Source organism: Macaca nemestrina, chromosome 6, assembly GCF_043159975.1.
Source record: "Macaca nemestrina isolate mMacNem1 chromosome 6, mMacNem.hap1, whole genome shotgun sequence".
Lineage (NCBI taxonomy): Eukaryota > Metazoa > Chordata > Mammalia > Primates > Cercopithecidae > Macaca > Macaca nemestrina.
The window spans coordinates 61,481,217-61,505,890 of NC_092130.1; the positions used below are offsets into that span (position 1 = coordinate 61,481,217).

The following is a 24,674-nucleotide window of genomic DNA, read 5'->3' on the forward strand; positions in this document are numbered from 1 at the left end:
TATCATTTTTATTTCTTTTTGGGATGTCTGCTTTGCTAGGGAATTGGGGAAAATCAGATGAGGGTAGTGAGTTTTTACCAGTGGGCCATGTTGGAGTAACTAGCCATCCATACCAACTGCCCTGAGTGTATATACAATGAGTGAAAACAGCAATTAATACTACCAAACTCAGGCAAGACTGCAACAAATCAGTCAAGACTGGCCCAGTCAGGAGGGTAGTTTTTGTTCCCTTCTTGCTCCCTCAGCCCCACCCTGACAGGGTCGCAAGCGACAGTGGGTAGAGGAAGGGGAGAGGAGAGGTGTGGAAGTCACACACTCCACTTCAGGTGAGTGAAATCAAAGCTCTTGCATATGCTTGGGGCAGGGGTGGGAGTAGAGAGAAGAGATTTGAATCAGATGTGATATTGAAGTTTTTTAAATAAACAGGACTAAATCATGGAAACAGAAAGCATACTGTTTGTATAAGTCAGAGTGTCTGAAAACTTTTGGAACTGGGTCAAGATTATATGAAGGAGGACATTACTTATATAAGACATCTAGGAATAGCTACTGCCAAAAAAAGTCACCTTATATCCCAGCGAGTTGACAGGGTTCAATAAGCCAGTTACATATACCTATGATAAAAAATTTCAAACAGCACAAGAAGAGATCATAATTATACTGTATAATAATGCCATAATCTATATGTCAACACAACACTGGGGGTCTTGGAGTCCTTCTTTCTTCTTATGGGGAAATCTTCACATGGGATGGGTGAGTCATGAAGTTTGGAGCTTCTTGGGTGCCTCCTGCATTAGGGAGTCTCCATTACTGCAGAAAGCCTCTTGCAGGTGTGGAGTGTGAGTAGACAGGGAGGTCAGCAACAACGCCTTTTTGCAACAGAGCTCAGAAGGAAAGCTCCATTAGCCTACACCAGACCCACATGACTTACTTTAATGTCAATATATAAGATCTTTTTTGAAGGTTTGAGTATTCTAAGAAAAGTTTTATAGAGGTCAAAGTTCTAGTTAACTCGGAACTTCCTAAGGGAAGGCATTTCTAATTTGTGATGTGGATGCTGCCTGTACCCCTTACTGGGCTCATACCCTGCCACACACACATAGACACACACACACATCACACACACACACACACACACAAATTATGCAATCCCATTTTTTGGTCTCTTGGTCTGGGAGACAACTCTGTTCCTTTCCATGGGAGATTTCTCTCTCTGGGTTTCTTTTGGCTTCTCCCATGTTGTGAAATGTCTGAGGCTGCATCCTCCTGAGCATTACCCTTCTCTGCCCTTCATGAAGGCTCTGAACAGAAAGGGGCTGTGTTCTCCTACCTCTGCAGGACTTGCTACCGACCTAATTTTCTGGGCCTGGTGTAAAATGATAATGTGAAACCTCTTGTTAAAAAAATTATTAAGAATTTTGAGATAGTGCAGCAGAGCCCTAAACAGGAGCCCTTCGCATCAGAGCGTCCTGTTTGACTGCACTGGTCTCATGCCCAGGAAGCGGCCTTGCCCTTCTGTGAGAGCTGGAGCCCAGCTGCTGCCTTTACTGGGTCATCTCTAAATGGGGTACACTTTCCAAAATTATTCATTAATTTTCTCAGAGACACTGTAGTCAGTACCTTTCCAGGAAAGAACATTACCCCCTGGCATGACTCTGACTTTCACTTCAGGAACAATACACAGCCTGTGTTGGCGCTGAGATGCCTTTGAGTCTTTACCATCTGCCTAGACCTGACAGAATCTCAAATGGGAAAAACACACACATTGGCTTCTAATTCTCTCTTGCCCAAGGAATTGTGCTGGTGCCACTTGATTTATTTTGATTCATTCTTTCTCTGACAGAAGAAGGAGAGGAGAGAGTTTCTAATTCCTTCTTTTTGTGTGTGTGATAAAATATACATAACATAAAATATACCATCTCAACCATTTTCAGGTGCATAGTGCAGTGGTCTCAAGTACATTCATACTGTTGTGCAGTCATCACCACTATTCATCTCCAGAACATTTTCATCACCCCAAATTTAATTCCTTTTATTGCCTCTATTTCCCTGGACCAGAAACCCCTTGAAGGCTGAGAACATGACTTACTCATATTTTAATATCCATGGCCTTCTATATAGTAGACACTCAAAATGCTTATTAAACTTTTACATTCAGCAGAGATAAACAGAGTGGAAAGCTGCCATAGCATTACCTGTGGAAATGAATGAAAGCCTGTGATTTGGTGGGTGCTGCTTGCCTTTGTTATCAATGCAACCCTTTCCTTTCCCAGGGAATAATGTGAATTTTTTTCATATATACACTATTAATATCCTTTATGACGTCCTGCTGCCTTTTAATTTATAAAACATTCAGGAATTTCCAGTAAACAGAGTGACATGCAGTTAAACAAATAAAGCTCGTGCCTTAAATCCTTTCATCAAAACAAAACAAAACACCCCCTCCCATCAAAAACAAACAAACAAACAAACAAACAGAATAATTAACTACTAGTATTTACTTGCATTCCATCCTGAATTCTTCCGTGGGTCCATTCCTTTTTCTAATGAACAAGAATTTTACTTTACCTAAAGTTTTTGTTGCATAATGTGAGGAAACCGCTTTGTCTGTTTGAAAACTATTTAAATGCGTCTAAAATGCAGATTTAGGAAAGAAAGGACTCAGTCTAATCAATGTTCACCTCTTAAAGGATCATCTAAAAGAATTCAGTAAATATTTTTATATGATTCTTTGAAGTTCAGAGGCTGGAGACAAGTTTAGCAAATTAGTAAAAGCAGATGTTGAGGAAATGTTTTGACTGGAGGAAGATGGTCAAGGGGTTCTCATAGTCCTGGATTCAAACAAATGGTTTGAAATGAAAACTGGAAAGATACCAAAGGGAGAGATGTTGCAATTGTTAAATGGAAGTATGTCCAAAAAGAATTATTCCTTTCTGAAAAATTTAAGCAAATGGGTATAGACCAAAACAAGGCAGCCTGTAGGCTTTTTGAAGCAAAGCTGCTCTGATGTACTGCTGTGATATATATATTTCTTAGACACGTTTTTGATTGTTAGAAAAGATTGAAGGAAAATATACTTGGGCCAAGAAAGGATTCTCAATGGAACCGTCATGGGGAGCAAGCTATATCTCTCCTCCTCTTCGTAAGAGGCATTTATATTGCCTTTTGGTCATTTTTTTGGATACTCACTATTATATCTAGGAATTTATCATAGTTCTCAATGTGTGGGAAAAAAATAAAGAACGATTTGTCTCTAAGAACCACATCATTGGAGTCAGCTGATTATAATAATCATGTATGAAGCTTACTCAGGAATTTCTTAACATTTGCTGTTGAGTACCATTCCTTTATATCTTGTTCTAAATTATGGCTATGTTAGAGAAAGATTTGTAATTATGCATATTTAAATTAGGAATTAAACTTTTGTATTTGTTGGGGTAATAGCTGGTGCAGCAAATTAGCCACAAAATTTCAGCTGTGTAACACAGTGGGTTTTCCTGGTCAGTAGGCAGATAGCTTTCCTCCATGTGGTAACATGAGGACCCAGGTTCTTTCTGTCTTCTGGTTCTACCATATCTTAGGGTCTTAAAGGCCTTTTCATGAAGCCAGTGGAAGTGGGAAGGCTATGAGGAGAAGGCACACCAGAACTGATACACGTTACTGTTACTCACATTCCATTAGCAAGATCTAGTCAAACAATCACCCCTGAATGCAAGGAAGGCTGGCAAATGTAATTGCTTGCCAGAACTACTTTTCTGCTTTATGGAAGAGTTTCTGGTGGGCAGTTTTCCTTCTCTCAGTTTTTGTTCATATTATTATAGTAAGGCAACCCAATTAGTCTCTTTCTGTCAGCTAGTTACCTCACCAACTATGAAATAGAACAACCATGCACCTAGTTATTAAATAGTGAACTGTGTAGTAATAGTACTTGGGAAAATTGAAATGACTTATTTGAGGCTATAGATCCATATAAAGCCACAAATAATTGGGATCACCATTCTGTCAAAGAGGAGCAATACAGCAAAGAAATGATCCTTATATTAGATTCTTAATTCGTGTAGTGCTGTAATTACAGTACTTGATCAGAAACAGAAGACCATGTTTCTTTAGTGGAGGCTGCTAAATCTGTCTTTTTTTTTTGAGATGGAATCTTGCTCTCTCGCCCAGGCTGGAGTACAGTGGCGCGATCTAGGCGCACCACAAGCTCTGCCTCCTGGGTTCACGCCATTCTCCTGCCTCAGCCTCCTGAGTAGCTGGGACTACAGGTGCCCACCACCATGACTGGCTAATTTTTTGTATTTTTCGTAGAGACGGGGTTTCACCGTGTTAGCCAGGTTGGTCTCGATCTCCTGACCTTGTGATCCACCCACCTTGGCCTCCCAAAGTGCTGGGATTACAAGCGTGAGCCACCATGCCCAGCCAAATCTGTCTTATACTATGGTATTCATAGTTACTATTATTAGCAGCAGTGGTAGTAAGAGCAACTGATATTTATTGAGCACTTACTGTGTACTAGGTATTGGGATAACTGCTATGTAAATAAAATGTCATTTAGTCTTCCCTCTGCCTGCATGAGGTGTGTACTACAATTGTTGTAATTAGGAATTTTATGAGCAATAGAAACAGACTCTGGATGACTTAACTAAGAACAGAATTTACTAGAAATATGTAAGATGACTCATATCAAAGGAAAAAAAACATCCAGACAAGTCTCAGACAAGGCAGAAATAAGGGAAGCCCCAAGGACTCAGGTAGAAGGAATTAAGGGACAGTTGGGAAGGATCCGCTTCAATTTTTCTTGTCAGGGACGCCAGGATACCCTGAGTGACCATCCCACCAGGATCACGCACCATGAAGAAAGAGTATATCACCAGTGAAAAATATAAACCTTGCTACCAGTAAGGTTAATAGATAGCAGAGACAAGGTTCAAAATCCAGGGGAATGCCCAGTTTAGTGGAAAAACTGTAAGTTTTGAAGACAGACCCTTGTGTGACTGCTGGCTCTGGCACTGTGCCTGGTGTGCAACCTCTTTGAGCCTCAGTCTCCTCATTTGTAAAACTGGACAACAATGTTATCAGAATGCCAGGTGACATTGGTCTAGGTCTTGCTGCTTGCTGTGCAGAAAGCCAGTCCCTGAGACAACGAGTCCTGCCAGGGAAGAAGATTTTATTCAGGTGACGCCAGCCATAAAGTTGGGAGATCAGTCTCAAATCCATCTCTCCCAACCAACTAAAATTGGGGGTTTCTATAGCCAGGAAGGAATGGAGCTACATGTGGGAAAACAGAAATTAGGAATGGGTAAATAAGCAATCATGCCATATGAAGGCTCTGGTATCTCATTGGATGTGGTGATGTGGTGTTTCAGTTCCTTGCCTAAGGGTCAGTTTCCTGAGGAAGGAACTCAAATAAGACAAATGTAAGCTTTAAGTTTCAGCATCAGAGAGGGCCAATTTCTATATTTATTTTAAAAACTGTAAACATCTGTTTTTTGGGCCAATTTGGCCAATTTCAGTCCCTTCTATTTATCAATCCCTCAATCATAGGGAACCTGATCATTGATCCTTCTGGCTGCTTCATGCTGAGGAGGGGCATTGTGGGATAATGATGAGGAATGAAAACATCACATCTGCAATTGAAAGTACTCATGACTGCCTCGTTACCATCTGGCTTGTTGGAGCACCAGGATCTGGGTACTTCTATTAATGGTTTTAGAAACTAAGATGATTAATAACATAGATAAATCAAATTTAAAAATCCCAGAGAATATAGAGTGGATCCCCTGGGGAGTCCAAGAGAATAATCCTTAACCTACCAAAGGTCTTCCTGATTCATTGCATCCTGCAGGCAAAAAGATGTCTTTTTTTGGAGAGCAATAACAACCTGAAAAGTGCATGTTCACTTGATGATTTCACATCTACAGTCTTTGGCTGGGTTTTGAATATCAACTTAAGGCTGTCTAAGATTTCAGAAAACCATAACTGTTTCCCCTGGAAGGATCCCAGAGGCACCGGTTTTACCTGAGTATGATGAATCCCAGAGGCACTAGTTTTACTTGAGTATGATGAATCCATGGCTTAACCCCAGCTAACATGACAGATGAGTGAGTGGTCAGCAACACCTCAAAAGAGCTGACCCATTGTGGTTGCAGCTGGTCTTCACCCTGGTGTAATTTCCAGGTCGTGGACATGGTCTGCAGTTTCAAAGAGTGGAGAGGCACTTCTATAGGGAACTGTACCCTGTTGGAAGAAAACGCTGAGAGACTAGTTGGTATACTTCCTCATTGTTTTACATATGCTCTAGCTTCTGTTTCAGAGGAGAAACAATCCTCAAGTGACAGGGAGTCTGGAGAAATGGTCCCCACACATTTCGAAGGGGATAAGAGCCAACCCACTTACAGGGGCTACTCAGATCCTCAGCAGGACAAAGAGCAAGATTTTTTCCCAGATAAAATTTGTCTTTTGGCAATTGGGGTCTCCTTGGCCAAAAGTGGGTCTGGTTAGTCTGATGGGGGACTTAGGGCTCTATTTTTAGTTTGGCCCTCTTTTGTTGATACATGCCAGAGGCAGCATCCATGGCCAAGCTTTTATTTTGTCCCATACTGTTGCTGGAGTGGTGTGGCTGTGTGCCCTGGGTCCATCCTGTCCCTCAATGGGAACCCTGTGGCCAAAGAACTTAGAGTCAGAAGACTTACAGCCAATTAAATGTACTAGTCCTGACAGAAATGGAAGTGGACAGGCACTCATTAACCCTTAAAGCCCTTTAAGTAACAAAAAACCCCAAAACCAAAAGCCAAAAAGTAAGTTTAATATTCCTGTCATTGTACAGCCAGTCCCCCATGGCTTGCACACAAAAGCACACCCGCTGCTTCACTTGGCATTGATAGGTGAAACTGAGCAGTTCCTCTTTTCAGGGCAAGCAGCTCTTATAATGGCTTTTACCCAGTCCACAAGGCTGGCTGTTCTCTTGGGAATAATGTCATGTGTGTCTAGTTTATATATACATCCATCTGCAATTGCTCAAGTGTGAGCTATGGATCCTGCATCCACCAAAACATGCTCTTCCACTCTGCTGCGTTTAAAAGACATTGCTCCCAAATTAGTTACTCACAATTGATTTTAGTAAAGATTTCTTAGGAAACTGATGATACCAATCTACAAGATGGAATAATTTCTTCACATTATACCTTCTGGTTATAACAGTTACTCTCTACTCTGTTTTGCCCTTCCCCCAACGTTGACTGCCTTCTTGGAAATCACAGATTTCAGAGGTAATCTTAGTACATTGGCATAATTTCCCCTTTTGTGGTAGCTTTGAGGCTAGTGATCTGAGATCAGACAGACCCACATCTGAGTCTGGTCCAGTCTCAAGACCCAACCCAGCACTCTCTTACTTCCATTGTGACTATTATAGATAACAGTAACAAAGGGATTCACTATTTTGCTTTTTTCCTTATTAGTTTGTACTTCCTTTTACATCCAGGGAACCACCTCCCCAGGAGTTGAATTCATATCTAAATTTCACTGGTAACTTTACCTTTAATAACTGAATGCAGCACAGTTGCAACTCCATACGATGGCCACCCAGGAAGCAAAGGTTAATATAACAACATATGTTATTCTAACACAGGGACGTAGATTCTGGCCTTGCATCAGTGTGTTCTTGATAGTAACATTTAATTTATAGAAAAACTCTTAACGGATTTTACCCCTCAAAATTGACCCTTACAATCTCATGCCTCTTTCTTCTATGATAGTCCTGGGCCTAGAGGGATTCAGTAGTTTGTTTCTGGCCCTGTGTCTCATGAAAGTAGTTCACTTTGATTGTCACCTTCTCCTGGGTCTGAAGACGAGGTTTTGACTGGTGTTAATGTTCAAGATTTAGTAGGAGTTGGTGCCATTTTCAGATCCAGGAGTGAAAGCTCTGTAACTTAATGGCAAAAAGACTTTAAAAGTAATACAGAAAGTTTTGTGCATGTAAAAGCCTTAATTATTTTAAATCTATTTTTTTAAGCAATCAGAAAGTTAATAACAATGACATAGAAATTCTCTTGATAAAATGTAAAATCTGTTTCTTAGGCTAGTTACCAACAGGCAAAGAAAGATCTTCTGCAGTGTGATTGCTTCTCCTTATAGGAAGCCCATTTAGATAACCTGATGAAAAGGGTACTGGAATTAATCAGACACAGGAGGCGTGTGTTCAGAGTCGTCGGTGAATATTATATTACAGAGGAAACAAGAAACTAGAAAACTAGTACCTTGAGCAAGGGAAGAGCATGAGAAGTTTTCTGGGTACATGGACCAATTAAGACATATCAAAAAAAGCCAAGAGTACAGAATCAAGTTATATTGGAGGAAAGCATTGCTTTCTAATCCTTTAAGATAAACATTCCAGTCACAATTGCGGTTAGAACCAGAGGGAAAAATTTACAGGAGCTGTGAAAAAGTTGAAGGAGAGAGTTATTATCTCCGGCCTTTGCAAGGGGACAAAATAGCTAAAACAGCAAGGCACAACAGAGTTCCACTTCTGAGATATGAATCCAGTAAGTTTTCAAAAAGTGGTTATAGCATCAAAATCAAAACCTCTTGTAATTTTATTAACAGCAAGGCAAGATTTTAAAGAAACCTTTTCTAATACAGGGGACCAATCTTTTTCACATCTCTCTCCTCTACTTACTGGTTCCTTTCTACCTTGTTTCAGACATAATCTTCCAAGTCCATACTTTGAATTAATCTTTAGATAACTTCTGAATTAAAAAAATTATTCTTTTTCTCAATAAAAGCATATCTTTTATGGCACATTTTATATACAGAATTATATATTACTTAGAATTCTTATGCTTAGTAACTTTAAATTTTAGTGAAAACCTAGGAACAAAAATCCTGAACTATCAGATATTAGCATTTTATAGATGAGAACATTCCACTATTTTAAAAAAAAACCTGTTTCCCCATATCGTAATCCTTTCTTACTTAGAATGACACAGACATTTAACGAGCATCCAAAATAATTTCAATATTTTAAATTACATGAAGAGTTTACCTACAACATTTATCCTATTCGGATTTCATTCATTTTAGCAGTTTATCTAGCTTACTTATGAGAACTGAAATATTAGACAAAGCTAGTTATCATTTCCTTGTTAACCATTTTTATAGCCTGTAAGTATCAGGTATTCATCTCAGCAAGAACTTTAAATACATGGATATTTTCCCAATAACTCAGGTTCAACTGTTTTTGAAAATTACACTAACAATATTAAATTGGTCTTATTTATAAAAAAAATCACACAAAGATCATTCTGTTCATGACTGGGTTTATAGTCTTATAACCTTTTGTGCCAAACCATAGTTTAAATATCTTTAAATAGCAAGCAGAGAGAAATATAAAACCCGACCGAAAGGTATGCTGATAATTCTGAAGACATTTCTATTTTTATTTTACCAATAATTTTAAAGCCAACGTGTTTATTAAGAATTTACTTAATTCATAGTAACTTGAAAGTGCTTAAGCTTATTTACTTAATTTATGAGTGCTCATTTGTTTATGTATTATTATTTTTTTTTTGAGACAGGGTCTCACTCTGTCAACCAGGCTGGAGTGCAGTGGTGCAATCTAAGCTTACTGCAACCTCTGCCTCCTGGGTTCAAGTGATCCTCCTACCCCAGCCGCCCAAGTAACTGGGAGTACAGCTTGCACCACCATGCCCAGCTAATTTTTGTATTTTCTGTAGAGATGGAGTTTCGGCATGTTGGCAAGGCTGGTCTCGAACTCCTGGGCTCAAGCGATCTGCCTGCCTCAGCCTCCCAAAGTGCTGAGATTACAGGAGTGAGCCACTTTGCCTGGCCAGAATATTCCTTTATTTAAAAGCCAGTTTGGTACTCTGTAAAAACATCACATAACATTTAGACACATGTACCCACTTACAAATAAAGATCCAATACCTTTTACCTTGGAATTCTAGCCATGAGTTATGAATATGTTCACATAGCTAACCTTTGTTTGCCCTAATAGGTAATCCAGTGAAGGCTGTGAGCCAAAATTTTGGGTAAAGCAGTTTTCATAGAAGTTTGATTTTTTAAGGCCAAATCTTTTCAGACTCCAAAGAATACTAGGACCAAACAGCACTGCGGAACATCATGTAATAACCAGGCCTGACCTGCTTAGAAGAGCAGCATAAAAGCCTGGATGCAAGGCATATATCCTGCTTTCCCATTAAGGACAGTACTACAATTCAAAGACTATCCAAGATCGGGCAAAGTCAGGCACGTTCAGGGTGGTATGGCCATAGACTTTCCCTCACTCCGTTGGCCCACAACTACCTTCAGACCAACCCTGAAATGCACCCAAGTGGGCTGCACTCTGGGATCGAATCACAGCCTCCCATGTCTGCACTGACATACACTTAAGCAGTCATCAAGACACAGTCCAACTGCAGCAGCGATCAACAAGCCCCAAAAGTGTCCAAACTGAGTCCGGGTGCTTTCCTCTCTCAGCTGCTTGGATTTTTCAACCTTAAATGGAAATTCCTTCAGAATTCCCCAAATCAAGAGGAGCAGTTCCTGCTTTTTGGACACACAGAAGACACTCACTTGTCCAGATGCAGATGTGCACACACAGACACAAATAAGCAATTATTAACAAGCCCCAAGAGTGTCCAAACTGAAACAGTCAGGGAGCTTTCCTCTCTTCATTGGTTAGGCTTGTTTAACCTGCAAATAGATTCCTCAGATCTAGAGGAGCCATATTTGCTGTCAGCAACCCACAAAAGACACTTATCTGTCCAGAGGCAGATGTCAATTTTCTTTTCTTTCTTTCTTTTCTTTTCTTTTTTTTTTTTGAGACAGAGTCTTGCTCTGTTGCCCAGGTTGGAGTGCAGTGGCACGATCTCAGCTCACTGCTGGGTTCCGCCTCCTGGGTTCACGCCATTCTCCTGCCTCAGCCTCCCCAGATGTCAGTGTTCAAGGGCTATTCTTCCTAGGCAATCAGGATGATGGTTGGGGCTGGCAGTGGTGGGTCAAAGAGAGAGAGACTGAAACTTACCTTTGGCCAAAAAAACAAAGACAGGCAGCTGCCTAGGAGGTCTTCTGAAACTCTTCTGGCCTGTGGCCAGTGAACTGTGAGCAACACATTTCTAGTCAGGAAACCAAAATCTGTTACTGAAATACCAGGGGGGGGACCCTGTTGCTTCCTGCATAGAAAGCCAGTCACTGAAACAATGAGTATTGCCAGGGAGTATTGCCAGGAAAGAAGGCTTTTTATTCAGGTGACATCAGCTAGAGAGAGGGGAGATCAGTCTCATATCCATCTCCCTCAACTGATTAAAATAGGGGGTTTGTATAGCAGGGAAGGAATGTAGCTACATAAAGTCATGATGGATGAGAGATCTGGCATCTCATTGTCTGGACAGAGTGATCTGGTGTTTTAGTTCCTTATCTGAGGGTCAGTTTCCTGAGGAAGCAACTCCAATAAGATAAATTTAAGTTTCAAGTTTTAACACCAGGGAGGGTCAATTTGTATGTTTATTCAAAAACTGTTAACATCAGCTCTATGGGCCAGTTGGGCCAGTTTCAATAACTAGCTATCAAGAATGTCAAAGATTTTAAAAAATGCTTTATCCAAAAGAAGAGGTGAAAACCTAAAGCAAAACCGTAACTTGAAAATGTACCTTACTTGCAAAACATTAACTGCACCAGACCCAGACATGATGTGCATCACAGATGATCTATATTCAAACTTTTTTAACACTGATTTTTTTCAGGCTCATATGTTGTAGATAAGACCACAGAAAAACTGACCTAATAGTAACTCTGTATGGACTTATGTTCTAAAGATATAATTACTAACACTTCTAGCAGCTCCCTAATTTACAAATTCTGAGGAATCTCTACCAAGACCATCCTACAGTTAAGTGTAATTACCCCAACCCTTATAAGTGCCCTTCCTAATGGGCTTTTGATACTGGTTTTCTCAGGTGGATTTTGTACTGAAATTTGGTCAGACTCTCTTTGCAACAGACTGGGATCTCAACTAGTAACAGTGTACACAGGTAAGATTCCTTCAGTCAGTCTCTATCTACTAAAAGCCGGTCTGCCCATGGCTATGAGGTAAATGTAGCACTGACTTGAGCTTGGATTATTTAGGTGAGCCCTGTAGCAATGATAAATTTGTCTTATATATATTCTTCTTGCAGCTCTTCTTGATTTTGCCTTTCCCAATTTCAGAAAAATGAACTGTTAAGAAATCCTTGGGTTTTAAAAATGTTCATTTGATAATGATGAGGTTTAAAATAAGCTATCCCAAAATATGTCACCTTGACATTGGAAAAACCCTTGGAGTCAGGGTTTCCAAGATGATTTGGGCCACAAAGCAGAAGACAACATGAAATGGATGGTTTCTGCCTGAGACCATCACAACAGGATAAGCCAAATGCTATCATCACTGGACAGGTATAAACAATTTTTTTCTAACCATTACTTCAACTTTATAGCTAAGGAAACTGAGGCTCAGAAAGTGCAAGGAAATAGCAAAAGTCACTGGTTATTGGGTGGTGGAACTGAAGAGTAAAGGACTTTGGTTTGTCTGATGCCAACTTTTGTCCATTGCTTGTTTTTTAATTATACATATTGCCAACATGCCTAGAAGAAGTAAGGACTTCTGGATGACTCCTGAGAGCCTGGAAAAGGCCTTGCTGGGGAGAGTAGTTTGGCGTCCAGAAGTTGGTTGGAAGGCTCTCGAAGCCACTTCCTTGCTCAGAGAAGAGACCTGAACTGCAAGGCCGAGAAGGCCTAGTCAAGCTTTACGCCTAGTCAAGCTTTACCTTTCTGTGTCACTAGTGGTGAGGCCGTGAAACAGTTAGGGAATGGAATAGATGTCAAGGACATTCTGGCTCACAGGCCAGTCTGACTGTCCCTCACATGAACTTGGGATTGTTAGTTGATTGGGTCTACCTTTTGAATACACAGGAAGATATCCTTTACCTCATTATGATAACACCAGTAGGATGTTCTTAAAGCCAAGAGACCAGTATCGCAACCTCAGTCATTATCACTAGAACTCATTTAGTTACCTAGTCTGTTAAGCTTCAGGTGGCACTTGAGAAAAACCCTAGCAAAGACAGTTTCTACATCTTTTAGATGATGAAGACAATGACAACAACAACAACAACATAGCAACAACTAACACTTGTATAATGCTGCCTGTTTTCCAGGTTCTGTTCTAAGTGTTTCCCATATGGTAACTCACTGAATTCTCATAATAATCTACTGTGATTAGGGACTTTCATGAGGTCACACAGGCAGAGAAAGATGGAATGGAGATTTGAGTCTATAGTCCATTATGCCATTTCTCATTCAGATATTTTAAAATCAAAGTCAAAGAAAGCATTGATATTATTTAGTGTGAAGTACATTGAAAATATTAACTATTGTCATATAAGAGGCTTAAGTTTACAGTAGTTGTTGTCTTAAAAGTAATTAAGTTGAGACTACTATTTGAAATATATTCCCAGCTTTAAAAATAGTAACAATGTACTATTTGAAGAAATGAAATCTTCTCTATTTCCTCCACTTTCATCATTTTACAATTATCTTGGAGTATAATTTTTCTTGCTCATGGTTTATTAGAAATTAGTAAAAATATTTCATTTTTATGGAAAACATTACACCAATAAGTAGATAAATATGCCTTCATTTTCTACAAAATAGATTCTGTCTGTGTCTCAGTAGAAACTGAGCTAGGTTTTATGCTTCTTGTTTCTATAAGAATTTTTAGCAAATGTTGCAGAATCTATATCAATTTCTACACACATACCCTACATATCTATGTCTGTAATGACAACATTTTTAAATTAAGGTAACTTCCAGGTGATACTTTTGGTTCTATTATTGATGTTAATTAGTTGGACCTTCCTTCATTCCACAAAAGGAACTTAAAGTCACTAAAATATATTTGTCTAGTAAGGCATGATAATAAAAGATAAAATTAAAGAAAAGAGAAAATACAAATAAATCAATATGATGAATTTAGGGTAATTCTTATACCCAAATATATTTCATAAAGACTTGTACACTGAATCACAGTGTGCTGCAATTTTAGCTCCACATTTCTTAACAATGGATTTAAATGTCATAGAACTTGCTGAGTTCCTAAGATAAGAAACTAAGTAGTAGGTTAAGAGACTTGGTATGGAGGCCTGAAAATAAACAAACCATGGGAATATGTCAAATATCTACTATGTGTTTACAGAGAATACAAAGATGGTTCCTGCCCCTATTTTGGGACAAGAATATCACATTCACAGTCAATATTTAGGAATATTAAACATGCCTCTTAATTGTGCCCTCAATCCTGACTAGAATCTCTTTCTGTGTTTCTTGTTTCTTATTCTCCCACTCCCCACAGTGACTTTTAAAAATCTTCCCTGGCTGGGTGCAGTGGCTCACGCCTGTAATCCCAACACTTTGGGAGGTCGGGGCTTGGGGACTGCTTGAGGCCAGGAGGCCAACACCAGCCTGGGTAACGTGGCAAAACCCTGTCTCTCGAAAAATACAAAAATTAGCTGGGCATGGTGGTGCTTGCCTATAGTCCTGGTTACTTGGGAGACTGAGGTGGGAACATCACCTGAGCCTGGGAGGTTAATGCTGCAGTGAGCTCTGATGGTTCCGCCGCACTTCAGCCTGAGCGACAGAGCGGAACCCTGTCTCAAAAACAAAAACAAACACAGAAAACCCCAACTTCTCTACTTCTTTAAATTTCCTAATTCTCTTTACGTACCTCCCACTCCTCCCTCATCTCAGAAAATGACCTACTTCAAAAACAAGTAGAAGCCATAACCCAGGAACTGCCTTTGTTTACTACCATCACCGAGGACTCGCCCTGCATATGTACTTTGGGCAGGCATAGAGGAGCTGCTCCTCCTTATTGCTAAGAACAATTCTTCCACGTGTGCTATAAATTACTTTCCTTCTTGTATATGCTAAACATTATCCCTTCTCTCTTGTCTACTCAACCATTCTTTTTCATTGCCATTGAACTATTTTTCAGACTTTTTTTTTTTTTTTTTTTTTTGAGACGGAGTCTCGCTCTGTCGCCCAGGCTGGAGTGCAGTGGTGCAATCTCTGCTCACTGCAAACTCCGACTCTCTGGTTCACGCCATTCTCCTGCCTCAGCCTCCTGAGTAGCTGAGACTACAGGCGCCCACCACCACGCCCGGCTAATTTTTTGTAGAGACGGGGTTTCACCGTGTTAGCCAGGATGGTGTTGATCTTCTGGCCTCGTGATCCGCCTGCCTTGGCTTCCCAAAGTGCTGGGATTACAGGCGTGAGCTACTGCGCCTGGCCTATTTTTCAGACTTCTTAATCTTAAAAAGAGCCTGCCTTGACCCTGCACCCGTATCCCGAACCAATGCTTTCTCTCTGATCGCCTCAGTTACAGCCAGACTTCCCAAACACAGTCTGTGCCTACTTCCTCCTTCACCCTACTTCCCAATAACCCCTCAGGCCATTTGACTCTGGAGTCACCAAAACTGCACTGGTAGGATGACCAGTGACCTTGGTTGTGCTACATCCTATGAACATCTTTCAACTTTTTGAGTTGTTGAGTGTATTTGAATAAAACAACTCTCTCCTTATTTTGATGAGTGAGGCAGAGTTAACTTCTTTGGCTCAAAAGCAAAGATCCCCAACTCGGATAGTCCAGCTCTCCAGCCTTGTCTGGCACTGCTGTCTTCTGTGCTCTTCTTGCTGCACTCATACAGCCCTTCTCTCAGTTCCATGAGTTGGCTCTTCTCTTTCCTGCCTCAGGGCCTTGGCACATGCTGTTTTTGTAAATCTAGAAATCCCTTCCTCTCTCTCTTCACTTGAGAATTTTAGTTCTTCAGATTCAGGTTAAATGCCTCTTCTGAGGAACCTTCCTTAAACCCCCAAACTCAATCAGTTTCTCTATTATATATTCTCAAAGGCCAGAGATAAGTTTAATATCCCCACAAATTACTGACCAGGAGTGAAAATGGCCCTCTCCCCGGTTCATTGGTAGTGTCTGAATTTTAATTCTGACCACATTGTGATTTTTCCAAAAGACATTTAATGGAATTCTTCAAATAGGATATGTGTGGCTGGTGTGATTGAACAGTAGTTGGAACATCCTCTTAAGTCATAGTGCTTATTTCCTGTGACTCGTGGGCCTTTCAAGGATGTCTGATTACAGCTCTGCTCATTGTGATTATTATGATCATGACACTTGCAGAAACATAATATGAACCAGGTCAGAGGCCCTGAGCCTAGATGAGTCAAGGCAGAGGGAGCCTAGAGGCTGTGGTGGAAGGTCCTTCCCTGAGTGATTTGTAGTTGCTGCTCTGATTGTCATGTTTATTGTTTCAGGGAATTTTATTAGCAGGTTATCCACTGCCTTAAAGAATGGTTCTTCCTTTAATACATCCTTCCCTTATTTCTTTTTTTTTTGCTTATCCCCCCAAATTGCAAAAACTCCTCAATCTGGTATATTTGCTGGGTAGGTCTAGGAAGAAGAATACAGAAAAGTGATATACCATACAACACTTCACAATTAATATTTATTCATAATTAAAATCTGAAAGATAAAGGCAGGAGTAGAGTTATAAACTCCATTTTCCACATGGGGAAACTGAGGTCCAATACGCAATAACTAGTGAAGACACTTATAGAACCTAGGTGTGCCAACTTTTGGTACAGTGCTCTTTTCTGCCATGTCATTAATTTGAAAGTGTTTTAAATTCTTCTTCTTCTTTGTTTTTCACAAAAGTTCTTATGTCTATTTATATTATTATCAATTTTCAACTCAGTGTAGCAAAATTGAGTGCTGGTTATATAGAAGATTCTGGGAGGTATAAAACAATGATACAAATTCTTCAAGCTTATAATTTGGTGGGAGTGGAGGTGGGGACAAGATTCACTTACTCTATTACTTCTGTCCTCATGCCCAACCTTCATAGAATTCAAATTAGGCTTGATTTTAGATTTTGCTTCTCTTATGTCCCATTCTTTTATTATCATATATCTCATGAATATCTACTAATCTATCTGAGACCAAGTCAGATGACAAAAGAATTTTGAGAAGATGCTGATGACAAATGACTTTGTCTCTCACCTTCAACAAAAGTGTGGGGCAAGTGGCAATTGAGACTTGAAGTGGATCTTAAACATGGAAGAATAAAAGGATTATTTATTAGTATTTTGTACAGTTTGATGACCTATTGAAAAATCTCTGTGTTTTGCTTTTCACAATTACCAACTTACGATGAAAGAACAGAATGAATGTTCTGTTCGAAGTATAGACTGCTATTGCCTTTCCCAATATCCAAGATGACCATGTAGGATAAAGGCTACAGTTTTCATCTTTCTTTGTACTAGTCTGGCTATGTGACTTGCCAGTGAGCTGTAATGAAAGATTATGGCTGCCCAAGGGAATTTTTAAAAATATCTGTCATGCACCCTTTACCCTTTTTCTTTCTGTTTGTTAGCATATGGCCAATACATGAACAGTCACCTTGCGTCATGAGGTGGCATGGTAAGGTTGGTGGAGCATAGGATAGGAGCCTCCATACCAGCATTGGGAGCTATCTCAGGACTTCTTCTAAGGGAGATAAAACAAATGTTTGTCTTTTTAAGGCCATTGTTGTTTTGGAGCTTTGGTTACAAGCAACTGAAGCCAGTCCTACCTGAAATCCCCTACTTCACCACCTAAATCAAGAATGTCCTAAAACCTGGCTTTTATTTGTTCCTTGAAAAAGGCAAGTCAAATATTTTTGTTTCTAGGGTCTGGGTTCTGTCCATCTATAAGAACAGGTGATTATACACTAGTATGAGATATAGCAAAGCCAGTATGAATCACCTTTTCTGCTTGTTTGTTTGAGAGACAGGAAGGGAGAGAATTAAGAGGAAAATGAAAGAAACTCTGGGATATTAGATGATACTTGAGAACTAGGAAAAGAATCAGGGTTTGTAGTTTCTGTTAGTGATAGATATCTCATCCCACTGGAAAGCAGTGCTTTTGTGGATGCAAGAATTTCACATGGTAATGGTCATGTGGTGCCTGTATAGACTGGAAACTATATCCTGTCATCTTGGGTGCTTCAGAAGTGTCTCCGTGGCTGAACTTGGGATGAAGGGAGAAGAACTGTGGGTGGAGCCATTTCTTTTACTATATACCAAAAGCACCAGTAACCAAAATAGAGTACCAATTTCTCTGTTTCATTTTTCTGAACTCTATAGCTCTAGATTGCTTGTTTGAAAGAAGGAGAGGGGAGGTAATCCAAAAAGGTGGCTTTTATTGGATTTCTCAAAAAAGTTTTTCTGTGGGCATTGAGCCAGATTTGATTCAATTTGGAACACAAGAAATGTCATGTTTCTTGCTCCTCATCGAGTAATTCATACCATTAGAGTAGGATGGAATAATCATGATCTCCTTTCACTCAAAGGAGGTATTTCTCTCAAAGCTCATGAGGTATTTTTCAATTCAAACTGTACCTCTTGTTTCAACATAACAAGTGCCAAAGCATTCAGGTTAAATTTGTATAGCAGAAGATTAATTGCTTAACAAATTTAACAAATATTTACTGAACTTACACTTTGGGCCAGGCACTGTTATAGGCCAACGGATTAAACAGAGACCGAAGATGAATCCTTGCCCTCCTTGGCACTTACCTGCTAGTCAGTGGACAGACAATAAACACAAGGCATGAATAAATGTATAATAGCATGCTAGGGGATGATTTAGTAGTATCTTCAAGAGACAAAATATACTATTTTTCCTGCCTGCACTAAACTTGGAGACTTGGAGGGAGGCAAATTTGTCTGTGTTAGGGAAAATGTACCAAATGAGAAGGGGCAATCCAGTGCATTTTAAGAGAATGGCCCTTCATAAGCTTACAAAGAGAATTCCTGAAATTTTCCAAAACAGTACCCTGAGGTATTACTGAAAACCCTGCCAAAAGTAGCACATTTCAAGAGCAGACATCTAATCCCAAACATTTTGCAGCTTATAAACGCAGCAGCACATTGAAAAGTGGTAAAGACATTAAAATACAACAGATGAATCAATTACTTGCTTTCCCGAGGCTAAGGACTATAGTGAATTTGGGGTGTTAGTGACAGTCTCCAAGCACAAAGATTCATTTCTGTTGGACTTCAAATTTTTTTCTATTACAGTAAACTTCCTGAAATGTGTGGGGATCAAGAACACTTTCATCTGGTTGGTTAAGCATGATGATATTGCCTTGAGTATAGGTTAGTATCTGTACAGAGAGAGGATTCCTTGGCAGCTCCTGTTGAGATGCATCACTGAATTTGGACTGTTGGTCTCAGGAGGTGGCTCTGAGAGGAGGTGCCTAAGGAGTAGAGAATTAGATATTATAAGAAAAGGTGGAATCATTAAAAAGTATGGGGGTATCGGGCAAGGTTTAAGGGTCCCTGACCATCTTGGAAAACAGAGTGCAGAATAGAAGGTCTAGAAAAAGGGAGAGCTGAGAAGCCATTGTTTATTCATCCAGAGCTGAGTAGAGCCAGGCCAGAGGGAGTGTTCAAGGGGTTCGAGAGGCAAGTAAGGTTAGAAATGAAGATCTCCTGGCTGGAGTTGGGAGAAGGCGACTCTAGGCAACAGTGATTTGACTAGAAACTGACAGTTGAGGCTGAGGGCTAACAAAGAATATTGAGGAGATTCTGAGGTTTGCGGGCTAACTCTGAACACTGCCATAAAAGGGCACTTTAATCCATGCCTGAAGGGTGAAAAAAATTAGCTGCTGAAGTGCATGCCATGCTTTGACTGTGGGCATTACTTTTTTTTTTTTCTTCTTGCAACTTTTAAGTTCCAGGGTACATAGGCAGAACGTTCAGGTTTGTTACATAGGTAAATGTGTGCCATGGTGATTTGCTGCACAGGTCAACCCATCACCTAGGTATTAAGCCCAGCATCCATTAGTTATTCTTCCTGATGCTCTCTCACCCCTTGTCCTACCCAACAGACCCGTGTGTGTGTTGTTCCCCTCCCTGTATCTATGTGTTCTCATTGTTCAGCTCTCACTTATAAGTGAGAACATGTAGTGTTTGGTTTTCTGTTCCTGGGTTAGTTTGCTGAGGATAATGGATTCCAGTTCCATCCATTTCCCTGCAAAGGATATGATCTTGTTCTTTCTTATGGCTGCATAGTATTTCATGGTGTATATGTACCACATTTATTTTATCTAGCCTATCACTGATGGGCATTAGGGTTGATTCCACATCTTGGCTATTGTGAACAGTGCTGCAATGAACATAGGTGTGCTTGTATTTTTATAATAGAATGATTTATATTCCTTTGGGTATATACCCAGTAATGGGATTGCTGGGTCAAATGGCATTTCTGCTTCTAGATCTTTGAGTAATCCCCACACTGTCTTGCAGAATGAATGAACTAATTTACATTCCCACCAACAATGTAAAAGCACTCCTTTTCCTCCACAAGCTCACCAGCATCTGTTGTTTCTTGACATTTTTAATAATTGGCATTCGGACTGGTATGAGATGGTATCTCATTGTAGTTTTGAATTGCATTTCTCTAATGATCGGTGATGTTGAGTTTTTTTTCATATGTTTTTTGGCTGCATGAATGTCTTCTTTTGAGAGTGTCTTTTCAAGTCTTTTGCCCATGTTTTAATGGGGTTGTTTTTTTCTTATAAATTTGTGTAAGTTTCTTGTAGATCCTGGATGTTAGACCTTTGTCAGATGGATAGATTGCAAAAATTTTCTCCCATTTGTAAGTTGTCTGTCCACTCTAATAATAGTTTCTTTTGCTGTGGAGAAGCTCTTTAGTTTAATTATATCCCATTTGTCAATTTTTGCTTTTATTGCAATTGCTTTTGGCATCTTCATTATGAAATACTAGGCTGTGCCTATGTCTTGAATGGTATTGCCTAGATTTTCTTCTCTGGTTTTTGTAGTTTTGGGTTTTACGTTTCAAGTCTTTAATCCATCTTGAGTTAATTACTGTATATGGAGTAATGAAGGAGTCCATTTTCAGTCTTTTGCATATGGCTAGCCAGTTCTCCCAGCAACATTTATTAAATAGGGAGTCCCTCCCTCATTGCTTGTTTTTGTCAGGTTTGTCAAAGACCAGATGGTTGTAGGTATGTGGCCTTATTTCAGAGTTCTCTATTCTGTTGGACTGATCTATGTATCTGTTTTTTTTTTTTTTTTAAACCAGTACCATCCTGTTTTGGTTTCTGTAACATTGTAGTATCGTTTGAAGATGGGTGGTATGATGCCTCTAGCTTTGTTCTTTTTGCTTAGGATTACCTTGGCTATTCAAGCTCTTTTTTGGTTCCATATGAATTTTAAAAGAGTTTTTTCTAATTCTGTGAAGAATGTTAATGGTAGCTTGATGGGAATAGCATTGAATCTATAAATAACTTTGGGCAGTATGGCCATTTTCATGATATTGAGCATGAAATGCTTTTCCGTTTGTTTGTGTCTTCGCTGATTTCCTTGAGCAGTGGTTTGTAGTTCTCCTTGAAGATGTCCTGTATTTCCCTTGTTAGCTGTAGTCTCTTGGTAGCAATTGTGCATGGGAGTTCATTCATGATTTGACTCTATGCTTGCTTGTTGTTGGTGTATAGGAATGTTAGCGATTTTTGCACATTGATTTTATATCCTGAGACTTTGCTGAAGTTGCTTGTAAGCTTTAAGAAGCTTTTGGGCTGAGATGATGGGGTTTTGGGATATAGGATTATATCATCTGCAAACGATGATCATTTGACTTCCCCTCTTCCTATGTGAATACCCTTTATTTCTTTCTTTTGCCTGATTTTCCTGGCCAGAACTTCCAATACTATGTGGAATAGGAGTGGTGAGAGAGGACATTCTTGTCTTGTGCCAGTTTTCAAGGGGAACGCTTCCAACTTTGGGCCATTCAGTACGATATTGGCTGTGGGCTTGTCATATATGGCTCTTATTATTTTGAGGTATGTTCCTTCAATACCTAGTTTATTGAGAGTTTTTAACATGAAAGGATGTTGAATTTTATCGAAGGGCTTTTCTGCATCTATTGAGATAATAATGTGGTTTTTGTCTTTAGTTCTGTTTATGTAATGAATCATGTTCATTGATTTGCGTATGTTGAATCAACATCCCAGGGATGAAGCCAACTTGATCATAAGCTTTTTGATGTGCTACTGGATTTGGTTTGCCAGTATTTTATTGAGGACTTTTGCATTGATGTTCATCAGGGATACTGGAGGGAAGTTTTCTTTAGCTGTTGTATCTCTGCCAGGTTTTGGTATCAGGATGATACTGGCCTCATAAAATGAGTTAGGGAGGAATTGTTGCTTTTCAATTGTTTGTGATAGTTTCAGAAGAAATGGTATCAGCTCCTCTTTGTACCTCTAGCAGAATTCATCTGTAAATCCATCTGGTCCCAGGCTTTTTTTGGTTGGTAGGCTATTTGTTACTGCCTCAATTTCAGAACGTGTTATTGGTCTATTCTGGGATTCAATTTCTTCCTGGTTCAGTCTTGGTTCAGTCAGGTTGTGTGTGTCCAGGAATTTACCCATTTTTACTAGGTTTTCCAGTTTATGTGCATAGAGATGTTTGTAGTATTCTCTGATGGTTGTTTGTATTTCTGTGGGGTCAGTGGTGATACCCCCCTTATACTTTCTGATTTTGTCTATTTGGTTCTTGTCGCTTTTCTTCTTTATTAGTCTAGTTAGCAGTCTATTTATTTTATTAATTTTTTTTTTAAAAAACACCTCCTGAATTTGTTGATTTTTAAAAGAGTTTTTGGTGTCTATCTCCTTCAGCTCTGTTCTGATCTTAATTATTTGTTGTCTTCTGCTGGCTTTGGAGTTTGTTTGCTCTGGTTCTCTAGTTCCTTTAGTTGTGATGTTAGGTTATTTATTTGATATCTTTCGAGATTTTTAATGTAGTTATTTTAGTGCTGTAAATTTCCCTTTAAAACTGCTTTAGCTACATCCCAGAGATTCTGGTATGTTGTCGTTTTGTTCTTATTTGTTTCAAAGAACTTCTTGACTTCTGCCTTAATTTCATAATTTACCCAGGAGTCATTCAGGAACAGATTGTTCAATTTATTTATTCATTTATGAGATGGAGTCTTACTCTGTTGCCCAGGCTGGAGTGCAGTGGCATGATCTCAGCTCACTGCAACTTCTGCCTCCCTAGTTCAAGCAATTCTCCTGCCTCAGCCTCCTGGGTAGCTGGGATTACAGGTGCCCACCACCATGCCCAGCTACTTTTTGTATTTTTAATAGAGACAGAGTTTTGCCATATTGGCCAGGGTGGTTTTGAACTCCTGACCTCAGATGATCTTCCTATCTTAGCCTCCCAAAGTGCTGGGATTACAGACATGTGCCACTGCACCCATCCAGGTTGTTCAATTTCTATGTAGTTGTTTTGTTTTGAGTGAGTTTCTTAATCTTGAGTTCTAATTTGATTGCACTGTGGTCTAAGAGACTATTTGTTATGATTTTCAGTTCTTTCGCATTTGGTGAGGAGTGTTTCACTTCTGATTATGTGATCAGTTTTAGAATAAGTGCCATGTGGTGATTAGAAGAATGTAAATTCTGTTTTTTCTCTACTTGGTCTATTTGGCTATTGACACTCATGATTTCATTGTGAATTTCTCGTGTTGTTTTTCCATCAGTTCATTTATAGTCCCCTTTTAACTGGCTCTTCTGTGTATCAGCTCCTATGTATTCTTTTATCATGATTCTGAGCTTCTTTGCCTTGGGTTAGAACATGCTCCTTTAGCTCAATGAAGTATGTTATTACCCACTTCTGAAGCCTACTTCTGTCAATTTAGCCATCTCATCCTCACCCCAGTTCTTTGCCCTTGCTGGAGAGGTGTTCAATCATTTGGAGGAGAGGAGACACTCTGGCTTTTTGAGTTTTCAGCATTTTTGCATTGATTCTTTCTCATCTTTGTGGGATTATCTACCTTTGATCTTTGAGGTTGCTGACCTTTGAATGGGGTTTTTATGGGGTCTTTTTTGTCAATGTTGTTGTTGTTGCTGTTTGTTTGTTGTTGTTTTAACAGTCAGACCCTTCTTCTGTAGGGCTGCTGCAGTTTGTTGGGTGTCCACTCCAGACCCTAATCACCTGGGTTTCCACTGCTCCTGGAGGTATCACCAGTGGAGGCTGCAAAACAGCAAAGATGGCAGCCTGCCGCTTCTTCTGGGAGGTACTTTCCAGATGGGCACTGAACTGATCCCGGCTCAAACGCTTCTGTAGGAAGTGTCTGGAGACCTCTGTTGGGAGGTCTCACCCAGTCCAGAGGAAGAGGATCAGGGATCTGCTTAGAAGCAGTCTGGCTTCCCCTTGGTAGAGTGGGTGCACTGCTTTGGTGGAAACCCCCTTTTGTACAGAGGCCCCCAGACTCTTCAGAGCCAGCAGGTAGGAAAGGCTAAGTTGGCTGAGCCTTAGAGACCACGGCCACTCCTTTCCCCAGGGGGCTGTGTCCCAGGGAGATCAGAGTTCTGTCCGTAAAACCCTGGCTGCAGTTGCTAAAATTCCCACAGGGAGGCCCTACCTGATGAGAAGGGATGGATTGGGGTCCCACTTAAAGCAGTCTCGCCATGATCTGCCACAGCAAATGTACTGTCCTGTGGGGAATTCCTCCCAGTCTGGACCACCTAGACTCCCTAGAGCCAGCAGGC

General features: G+C 40.0%; 1 protein-coding gene across 4 annotated transcripts in view; it reads left to right on the forward strand.

Moving 5' to 3' along the window:
* Positions 1 to 24,674, forward strand: part of LOC105500020 (DTW domain containing 2) — a 474,953-nt gene that overhangs the window by 218,191 nt on the left and 232,088 nt on the right. The window lies entirely within an intron of this gene.